Raw genomic sequence first — 10243 nt, 5'->3', positions numbered from 1 at the left:
AAAAAAATGTTCAGTGTCGTTTCTTACATTAAAAACTTCATAAAAAGCATCCTTCTGTACATACCGTCCTGTACTTTTTTTTACTCCCCATGATTTTGAGATTTATCCGTCTTGCTACACAGAAATCTACTTTGCTCCTATCAACTGCTAAATATTATTGTATTCCAGGGTTTATTTTTCCTACCCCCCTGCTGAGGAACAATTAGACTGTTTCTAATCTTTTAAACTAACCAATGTGTCAGTGAACAAACTTTGCGTTCCTCCTCATGCCTATGCATGAGAGTTTCTCAAGACCTACCTGTAACCCAAATTGCTGGGTTGTAAGTACGTGCGTCTTAAACCTCACAGACGTGGACTGTTAAGGTCACTTAAATTAATCATTTTGCTCAGGAAGGTTTGAACTTTAGTGTCTTATTTAAGACATCCTCCTCAATACTTACAGTCTTGGAAATAGTCATCTGTTTTTGCCTCCTGTTTACATTTAGACCACTAATCTGCTTGGAATTTATTTTTGTGTTCGACAGGGAGTGAAGATCTCATTTTGTACTTTTCCATGTGAATGACTGGCTGTCCGGAGCCATTCTTGGAAGTTTCCGTTCTCCCTCCAGGGATTTGTATTTTATCCTGTGTGTAACCATTCTTCTGTATGGGTGGAACTAACCTTGAGTTCCTTATTCTCTTCCACTTGTCTTCCCTGGCATTAATACAACATTTTCAAATTAATGTAGCTTTATAATAAGGCTTAATAGCTACATAACCAGTTCCCTTCTAAATTCTTCAATATTCTCTTGAATTTCTGGGCCAAATGCCTTTTTTTTTGAGAGTGTGTTGCTCGAGCGGTGATAGAGGGAAGGAAGAAAGGCAGAGAGAGAGAATCTTAGAGTCCACGCTCAGCAGAGACCCCAACTTGTGGCTCGATTTCATGACCCTGAGACCATGACCTGAGCCAAAAATCAAGAGTTGGAGGGTTATCAAAAGAAATGAAATCTCACCATTTGCAACAACACGGATGGAACTAGAGGGTATTATGCTGAGCGAAATAAGTCAATCAGAGAAAGACAATTATCATATGATCTCTCTGATTTGAGGAATTTGAGAGGTAGGACAGAGGCAGGGGTGTCGCGGGGGGTAGGGAAGGAAAAAATGAAACAAAATGGGATCAGGAGGGAACCATAAGAGACTCTTAATCTCACAAAACAAACTGAGCGTTGCTTGGGGGGGGGGGGTGGTAGGGAGAGGGTGATTAGGTTATGGCCACTGGGGAGGTTATGTGCTATGGTGAGTGCTGTGAAATGTGTAAGCCTGATGATTCACAGACCTGTACCCCTAGGGCAAATAATACATTATATGTTAATAAAAATAATTTAAAAAAAAAAGAAAAAAAGAGCCAGAAGCTTAACCAACTATGCCACCCAGGCTCCCAGCCAAATGCCTTCTTAAAAAATTTTAGGGGCACCTGGGTGGCTCAGTCATTAAGCATCTATCTGCCTTCATCTCAGGTCAGGATCCCAGGGTCCTGGGATCGAGACATACACTGGGCTCCCTGCTTAGCAGGAAGCCTGCTTCTCCCTCTCCAACTCCCCCTGCTTGTGTTCCCTCTCTCGCTGTGTCTCTCTCTCTGTCAAATAAATAAATAAAATATTAAAAAAAGAAAGAAAGAAGGGTGCCTGGGTGGCTCAGTGGGTTAAAGCCTCTGCCTTCGGCTTGGGTCATGATCTCAGGGTCCTGGGATCGAGCCCCACATCGGGCTCTCTGCTCAGCGGGGAGCCTGCTTCCTCCTCTCTCTGCCTACCTGTGATCTCTGTCAAGTAAATAAATAAAATCTTAAAAAAAAAAAAAGAAAGAAAGAAAAAATTTTAACTGGGTGAGCCAAGGCTGACAACTTAAAGGATAACATATTTGATGGGATAAGTTTAACTAAAAACCTTTCAGTACTTCTTGTCACTGAACAAAAAGCAGGCTTAGAAAAAGTCTCAGTGTAGGAGGTCTTCAGATGGGGAATGGTGACAGGGGTCTGGCTGGTACGGCCCAGACAGGTGCAGAGCTGAGGCCCCTCGGGGAAGCAGGGGGCATAGAGAGGCAGCAAGCTCCCCTTCAGCATCCTTCACAGCTGACTGCAATTAACCCCTGTATTACAGGGTCTCCAAGCCTCAGTTTCCCCATATGTAAAGTAGGTATAAAAACACTACCCTTTCAGAGTTGTTTTCTAGAAGGTGAAGGCAAAGCACCTTACACCATGCTCAGCGCACGTTAAGGAGGTGTGCAAGGCGTAATAACTACACCTGTCATCCTTCTTCATTCTCATCAGCTTATCCAGGGTCCACTCAGTAAGACTGACAATCCTCCATTTCCTGGAAGAAGTTCTCAATCATCAGCTGAGGACGCATTTTACCATGGCGGCCTTTGTCTCAAAGATGGCTACCAGCACTCCTTTCCCACCCTAATTGTGCAAACTCCTCACTCCAGGAGGTGGAGTCAGTCTCCTTTTCCCTTCAGTTTCCCCATATCCTTGGGTGGCTTTGTCTCTTGTTTTGGCCAACAGCCTGTGGTGGAAATGATATTTCTGGGCCTATCCTTGAGGGTGTGATCAGTCAGGCCCTCTGAGCCCAATAACCGTGCTAGTAGGACATGCTGGAGGCGCAGAGGGCCTGGGGCATGAGCCTTTGTGGAGAGACTGCCTACATGGAGAACAGAGGCACCCTGGCTGACAGCACCCACACCCCAGGCACAGGAGAGGGGCCTTTGTGGACCCTCCAGCCTCGTCCTTCTGCCGGCCCGCCAGAGGAACAGCCCAGGCAGCCCACAGAAGAAAAATAAGGACTCACTGTTGTCTTAAAACACTAAGTTTTAGGATGTTTTTTTACCCAGCCCTAGACAACAAACAATCATAGACACAACCACTTAAATATGCCATTGTATTCCCCCCAAAACTAGCCAGGAACCCCATTTAATCCTGAAACAGGACCCACTTCAGAATGAGAAAGAATGGAAAATTCTACAGACTGATCCGGAATGGCTAGAAAATTCAAGAGGGCCCTCGGTATTGACATGCTAATGGAGACAAGAGCTCCCCATCAGAATCAGGCAAAGAAGAAGAAAAGTATTCACCATCTGTCTGAATTCCTATTCATTACCCGAGGGCGATCTGCTTTTTTAAAAAGAAAAGAAGAGTGAATCTTTAAAAAAAAACAAAAAAAAAAACAAAAAAAACCTTCAGTTCCAATCACTTTTCAAACTTAGGCAGAATGACTTTCACAGCTTCAGTCAAGTTTGTCAAAAAGTAATTTTCTACCTAATTTACTTTTACAGGACGAAGACCTTCTCAGAGGCCGGAGGAAAAAAAAAATCCCTTTCCGACCAGGGTGAGAAGGGAGCTAGATTTCCTCAGAGGTTCCCTTCCTTCTGTCTCCTTTGCACGTGGGAGGGATGCCAAGGACAGGCCCTGTTTACCCCCCAGCAGGTGGCAGGGAGGATCCCCCACCACCACCCAGGGGCCAGGAGCCTACATTTGATTCTCTGCCATCCCTGATCTGTGAGCCCTGGAGTCGTGGTCAACTGGAAACAGAAATCCTGGTTTCTTGGGAGCTGTTACACAGCTAAACGTGTGAGAAAATCCAGTGTGGTTTCTTGTTTACACAGGGGTCAAACAGAGGTGGAACTCACTGAAAACCAATTTTGACTTCAGCTTTACTAAGTAATTTACGACAATGCCAGCCAGAGATAAAAATCTTCCAGAAAAGGAAAGCAGGCAGGTAAATTACTGTGGCTTTCTAAGTGATCTGTACGTTTGTTGCGTATCTTCTCTTTCTGCCTTCTCCTTCTTCTCCTTCTTCTCCTTCTTCTCCTTCTTCTCCTTCTTCTCCTTCTTCTCCTTCTTCTTCTTCTTCTTCTTCTTTTTGTTTTAAATTAGCTCCTTTGCCTCATTATTTCCATATATAAATGAGAAAACTTTTTATTAGTGAATGGCCCTCAAGGACGACGACGACACCCTTTCCCAGCCCCGATTAAACCCTGTGTGCAGTGTCCCCACCCATACCAGCACACCCCAACCCTCTCCTTTGTGCCCCAAATCCAATTGCGGGCTGTCATGAAACATCAGTGATTTTTAATTACAGAGTCTAATTGCAGTAATAGAAATTATCATGCGGAGAATAATTTGGTGCATGCACCAGCACACTCAAACCTTCCCATTGTGCTTCTATTTGCATTTCTGGACCTATAATTTATGTGCTGCGGGGAGAAGTTGCGAAGGTGGCCAAATACCCCTGCAACCTCTGAATTAAGATGCACAGAATACAAGCAGTTTTGACAGTAGCAAGGAAAGTAGGATCTTTGCCAGACCTGAAACTCACACGGACATGGGGAGGCTTGCTAAGTCGCAAGCTCAGAGTTGCCACAGAGAGGAGAGTAGCGGAGAGTGGCAGGGACCAGGTGGGGGAGGGGCCCCCTCTGCTGTAGTTGGCAGCACCTGTTACTGTCTGTGCTAGACCCTTTAAACTCATACCCTTAGCCATGGATTTTTACAACAGCCCTGGGAGTTAGGTGTTCCTAGCCCCCATGCTGGGAGTGGTGACCTCCCTTTGACCAGAAACACCCTTGTCCTTAATCAGCCAAGTTCCCTTCAACCGGTTATATTCATCCTTTAGGACGGGCTCAACCATTACCATCTCCACCAGGTCCCCTCCCCTGGGCTCTGAACCCAACAGCAGCCTGCATCTAACACTATTAAAGCCCTTATTATTCGCTCGGTGGTAATTATTCGTTTACGTTTCTGCCAGCCTCTACTAGACTCCCGGAGAGAGAAATCTGATCTTACTCATCTCCGCATCTCAGATTTAGCACAGTGCCTGGCCTTTGGTCTGTGCTTGCTAAATGTTTATGGAATGGACTGAGCTGATTGCCCACAGGTACACAGGTAGTAAGGGGTGGGACCTCCACACCAGTTCCGGTCCCCTTGATTCCAAAGCCTTATCACGATTTGTTCTAGTCAAGGCTTGCCGTTAAGGAGTCATCGTATGCAGAACATTGTTTCAGCGAGAAGGACAGGGAGAGGAAAACTCATTATCCAAGTTGAAATTGATGTTAGAGGTCATGGGGAATCTTCTGGCATTCTTGGAGAACGGGCATTCGGCAATATGTTGCTGGTGAGAACAAGGATTAGTCCCCTCACCGGCCCTGGGTAGGATGAATTGGCTGTTTGCGAAGACACCAGAGCAATTCTGCCCGCTTTCTCATCCCTCTGTGCCCTGGGGGGGTCACCAGGACCGAGGGATGACAACCTCCTGCTGCTGATTTCAGAGGCACCCAGAAAAATATCCAGCCCAAGAATTTAATATTGTTCCCTGGTAGGAGCAAAATTGTGTCTCCTCCCACACCCCAGAATTTATACATTGAAGTCCTAACCCCCAGAACCTCAGAATGTGACTGTATCTGGAGATGGGGTCTTTAAAAATGTAAGTAAGTTAAAATGAAGTCATTAGGGGCACCTGGGTGACTCAGTGGGTTAAAGCCTCTGCCTTCCGCTCAGGTCATGATCCCAGGGTCCTGGGATCAAGCCCCACATCGGGCTCTCTGTTCGGCAGGGAGCCTGCTTTCCTCCTCTCTCTCTGCCTGCCTCTCTACCTATTTGTGATCTCTCTCTGTCAAAAAAAAAAAAAAAAAAAATCTTTAAAATGAAGTCATTAAAATGATTCAATATGGCTGCTGTCCTTGTGAGAAGAAATTAGGACAGAGATATAGAAAGAAGACCATGTGAAGACACAGGAAGAAGATAGCCATGTACAGGACAAGGAGAGAGGTCTCAGGAAAAAAAAAAAAAAAAATACCTTGCTGACACTTGATTCCAGAATCACAAAATGGTGAGAAAATAAACATCTGCTACGTAAGCCACCCTGGTGTGGTACTTGGCTATGGGAGTCTAGCAAAGCAATGTATCCTCTAAGGGGAGAGAGTAGGATTTCCCAAAGGGTGATGGTTTTATGACTTGGGAGCTTTGAAGAAGAATGGGTTCCCTGAGAGGGGTATGGTCCACCTAGGGATGGCGATCACAGCTGGGAATAGGGGTATGCCTCTGAGTGTTCCTTTGTGAGGAGTAGACTTTGTTCATGCTTTTCCTTTGCCTTCCTGGATACTCACTTAGCAGTTTTTCTTTAAGATCTTTTTCCCTTTGTGCCCTATTTATTATAATTCCCTTTAGTTATACCAGCTCTTTGGTAATGTCTGACACACCCACTCGTTGGCCCCTGGGTGCTATGTATAAGAAAATGTTGGATAGTGTGGGGTATGTGCTGCCCACTCATATGCCCACAAAGAGGGAGCATCCTACTGAGAGGACTGTACCCCCAGGGGGGCAGGCTGACAGCCCAGTGAGAGGTGACCCCCACCAGGGCTGAGAGGCAGTGAGGAAGGGTGGGTGACACGGAAATGATGATCTGGGTGATTCGGGGGCATGACTGGAGGGAAGCAACCTTCAGGGAACCAGCCTGGCTTTGAGGTCACAAGTGTGAGTTGTAGATGTGGAGGGGGGAAAAAAGGAGCAGTTCTAACAAGCCTTTTCACAAGTGGGTTAAAATTCCTGGAAAGTGATAATTAACCTGAATTGCTTTTGTATGAATGTCACTTTTCATCTGGAATGGAAGGAGCTAGATTTAATGTGGATCATTTCTCCTACGAGCCTGCCAGGCTGCGGCATGGAGGTTCCCAGGGGACAGCTGTGTTTAGCAGGTGACAAGGATGCCTGAGGCATGTCTGTTCCCCAGGACCCATGTGGGTAGCTTGGGCAGTTATGGGTGGTCAGTGGGGTCCACTGGAAGCTCTCCACTGAAGGCCATCTTGACCCGCTAACACGAGACGGATGGAGAAGCATCTGCTCCACACGCACCCAGGCAATCTCCACAGCCCTCGCCCCGACTGCTAGGGAATTCATCAAGATTTCTTCTGTTCTTCTCTCACTGTCCCCCAGTTCTTTCTTTCCATTTTTCAACTGCAATAAAATCTGGGTAATCTCCCATGACTTTGTCCCTCCATAAACCATATCTTTTTGGTCCTCCATTTTTCAGGAAAAAGAGGCAATTCCCTGGTAAACAAGCTACGATTGGGAATTTATTTATTTATTTATTATTTATATATTAATCATTTTTTTTCAGGGCACAAAGGAGAACAGAAGGAAGACCTTACTTTACAAAGCTTTAACTTGACAGAGTGGTTTCTTACCTGGTAGCTCATGGGCTTCATCCCAGTCCTCCAAGATAGCAAGGTCAGATATAACCTCCAATTATAATTAAGGAAATGGGGTTTGGAGAAATTGACTGATCTGTCCGGGCCATGTGGTTACAAAGTGGTAAGCGGGGCCTCCGACCAGCCCTGTGACTTCACGTTCCACACTCTTTAATATTGTATTGACATTTCTTGAGGGCCTACGCTATGCCAGGCTTCACACAGAGGAATGTGATTTATTGTCTTATTTAATTCTCTGCAATTCCGATTGTTAAAAACATCTCCCGTTCGCCTCCAAACGTCGACCTGCAAGGTGAGCAATGTTGGAAGAGTGTGCCAGGTTAAGTCCTTATTCAGTAGCTTCCCTTCTGAGAAGAGAAAAGGTCCAGGGAAAAGAAACAATGCTGATTATAGTGATTCCTGGGTTGGAATCTGGAAATCCGTTCTGGGCTTAGGATAGTGACGTTGACATGGAGTTGATCCCTCCTTTGAAGAGTCTAGACCATTGCTGAGCAGTAGAACTTCCTGTGACGGTGGAATGGTCCTAAATCTGCACTGTCCAGTTCTTTAGCCGCTAGCCACATGTGGCTGTCAAGCACTTGAAATGGGGCTAATTGGGACAAACAACTAAATTTTACATTTTTATTTAATGTGTATTGCTTTACACATAAACAGCCACACATGACTTGTAGCTTCCATATTGGATGGCACAGGACTCTAGATTATCAAATCAGGCAGACTTGAATTCAAATCCCACATCTGCATGACCTAAGTTCTTTGAGCACCAGTATCCTAAAATGGGCAAAATAATATCTACTTGGGACTGGCTCGGTTGGAGGAGCTGTCCCAGTTGGAAGAGCATGTGACTCTCAATCTCAGGGTAATGAGTTCGAGCCCCATGTTGGGTGTAGAGATGACTTAAATCAATAAACTTTAAAAAAGAGAGAGAGAGATTTATTTAACAGACAACAGGTGTGAAATGTCTGTGAGGAGGCCTAACACATAGTAGGTGCTTTTTATTTGTCCCAGTTATATCCTCTTGGTTGATGTCTCTGATCCCTTTATGAAGGCAGGGACTCTACCTTATTTACATATGCATCCGTTGCAATTAGCACAGTATACATAGTAGGTGCTCAATAAATATTTCTTGAGATGAACTGAATAAAAGATGGGCAAGCCATCCTGAAGAAAGGCCAATAAAAGGAGATTGGTGCCCACTGCCCCCTTGTCCCCTTAAGCATTTTTCCTGAATTTCACTTGGAGATAACCCCATCTGCCTGCATTGGAAGATATTACCAGAGACAAGGAAAATTTGTGTTAGTGCTACTGTATGAGTTTACTCAAAGATGTTGTTCACTGGGTTGAACTGAAATTTTATGAAGATGTTCAGAATAAATCTCTTTTTTAGGGTACACTATAACTACTTGAGTGGTAATATTCTGCTTTATCCCATGACATTCTTGTTAACTTACAACAAGGAAGTTTTCATGCTTGCATTGGCTGCCAAAGAGTCTGAAACATAAAAAAAAAAAAAAAAATTGTAGGATAAACTTATTATTAAACAGTTTGTTAGTTATGTTTTTAGATAGTAAGTTGACTAATACGGCTTTCTGTCCAAATTAAAATGCATAGACTATCAAACAGTTAATCTGAAAAGAATTATAATGAATATACTGTTTTCCTGGTGTTTTGAAACTTTTGTTTGCCACTCTGTTCTGTATTTATTGTCTTTTTTTTCAGGTTAACAATTGGACCCACTGGTTGAAATTCAGAAATACGTCATTCACAAAGGAGTCCAGATGTTGAACATGTTATTTGACAGTGTAACTAATGTACCACATGAACAGCAGCTTGCTCTGTGTTTCCAGTCTGTGAACATCCTCTGGAAAGCTTGGAACCAAATCTGACGTTCAGATCCAGTCAGGGATTATTTTGTGGAAAAGAACGGGACCCACCCACGCTAACGGAACTAAGGGAAGATTTTGCAAGGAAATATCATACTGACGTTGAGAACTGTCTCTGTCCCGGGGGAGAGGCTCCAGTTAGCTCTATCTGGCTAACATTTTGCCCACCCTGCTGCCCGATTTCCTCAGCAGACCTGGGCCCGCGACAGCTGACCACACAGCAGAGAGAAAGGGAAGAGGAGCCTCAGACTGGTTTACCCTTGAGTAATGTCTCCTACAGAATAATGTCTTTTTATATTTTAGGAGTCCTTATAAGCTATCTTAAACACTTTCAGGAAAAGATGGGAGAGAGATGTGGTAAGCAAGGCTGAGTATGTTGGGGAAAAAATATACAATCATCGTTTATTTGACAAATGTTTATTGAGTGTCTACACGACATAATGGGGTAAGAAATAGTTCTAGTAAACCTAGTGAAAATTTAGTCTTGGTGCCAACTTCGGCGCAAGTCAAAATCGGCTAACAACTCCTCTTCAGCCTCTGTGTTTTTGGGCCTGTATGATAAAAGCCAGCATTCAGGGTGATGACCCAGGCACCCAAAGATCTGTACCACCAAGATAAACTTCACTGTCCCTGGAATTGTCTGAGGGTGGGAAAATGAACTTATCCAGCTGGAAATTAGTTTCAATATGATCTAGACAATAGGGGCACCCGGGTGGCTCGGTCGGTTAGTCGTCTACCTTCAGCTTAAGTCATGATCTCAGGATCCCAGGATCAAGCCCCACATTGGGCTCCCAGCTCAGCAGGAAGCCTGCTTCTCCCTCTTACTGTACATCTTCCTCCACTTGTTCTATCTCTCAAATAAATAAATAAATAAATAAGGTCTTTGGGAAAAAAAAGAAAGGATCTGGACAAAAGAGGTTTTATAGATAATTTTAAGTTAACCTCTTAATAAACAGAACACTCCATTCCCCCATCTAATCCTTAATGTAAAAGATTCACATCCACGAAAGTGGATAAGCAAAAAAGAACAACAAAAAGGAGATCCCTGGAGGAAGATCTGGTTAATTATTGCTGCCTGTGTGATCTACGTGTACCTGTTAAGCTATGTTAAGGTATTTCAAAAT

General features: G+C 44.2%; 1 long non-coding RNA gene across 1 annotated transcript; it reads left to right on the top strand.

Moving 5' to 3' along the window:
• Positions 1-3340: 3340 nt before the first annotated feature.
• LOC116865296 lies at positions 3341-9188 on the top strand. Its single transcript, XR_004382167.1, has 4 exons — positions 3341-3362; positions 3640-3752; positions 7146-7255; positions 8956-9188. It is a non-coding gene; the product is annotated as an uncharacterized LOC116865296 (long non-coding RNA).
• The last annotated feature ends 1055 nt before the right edge of the window (positions 9189-10243 follow it).

Source organism: Lontra canadensis, unplaced genomic scaffold, assembly GCF_010015895.1.
Source record: "Lontra canadensis isolate GAN:19392208 unplaced genomic scaffold, GSC_riverotter_1.0 scaffold7, whole genome shotgun sequence".
Lineage (NCBI taxonomy): Eukaryota > Metazoa > Chordata > Mammalia > Carnivora > Mustelidae > Lontra > Lontra canadensis.
The sequence above is the reverse complement of the archived record's forward strand: the minus strand, read 5'-3'. Positions and strand labels throughout refer to the sequence as shown.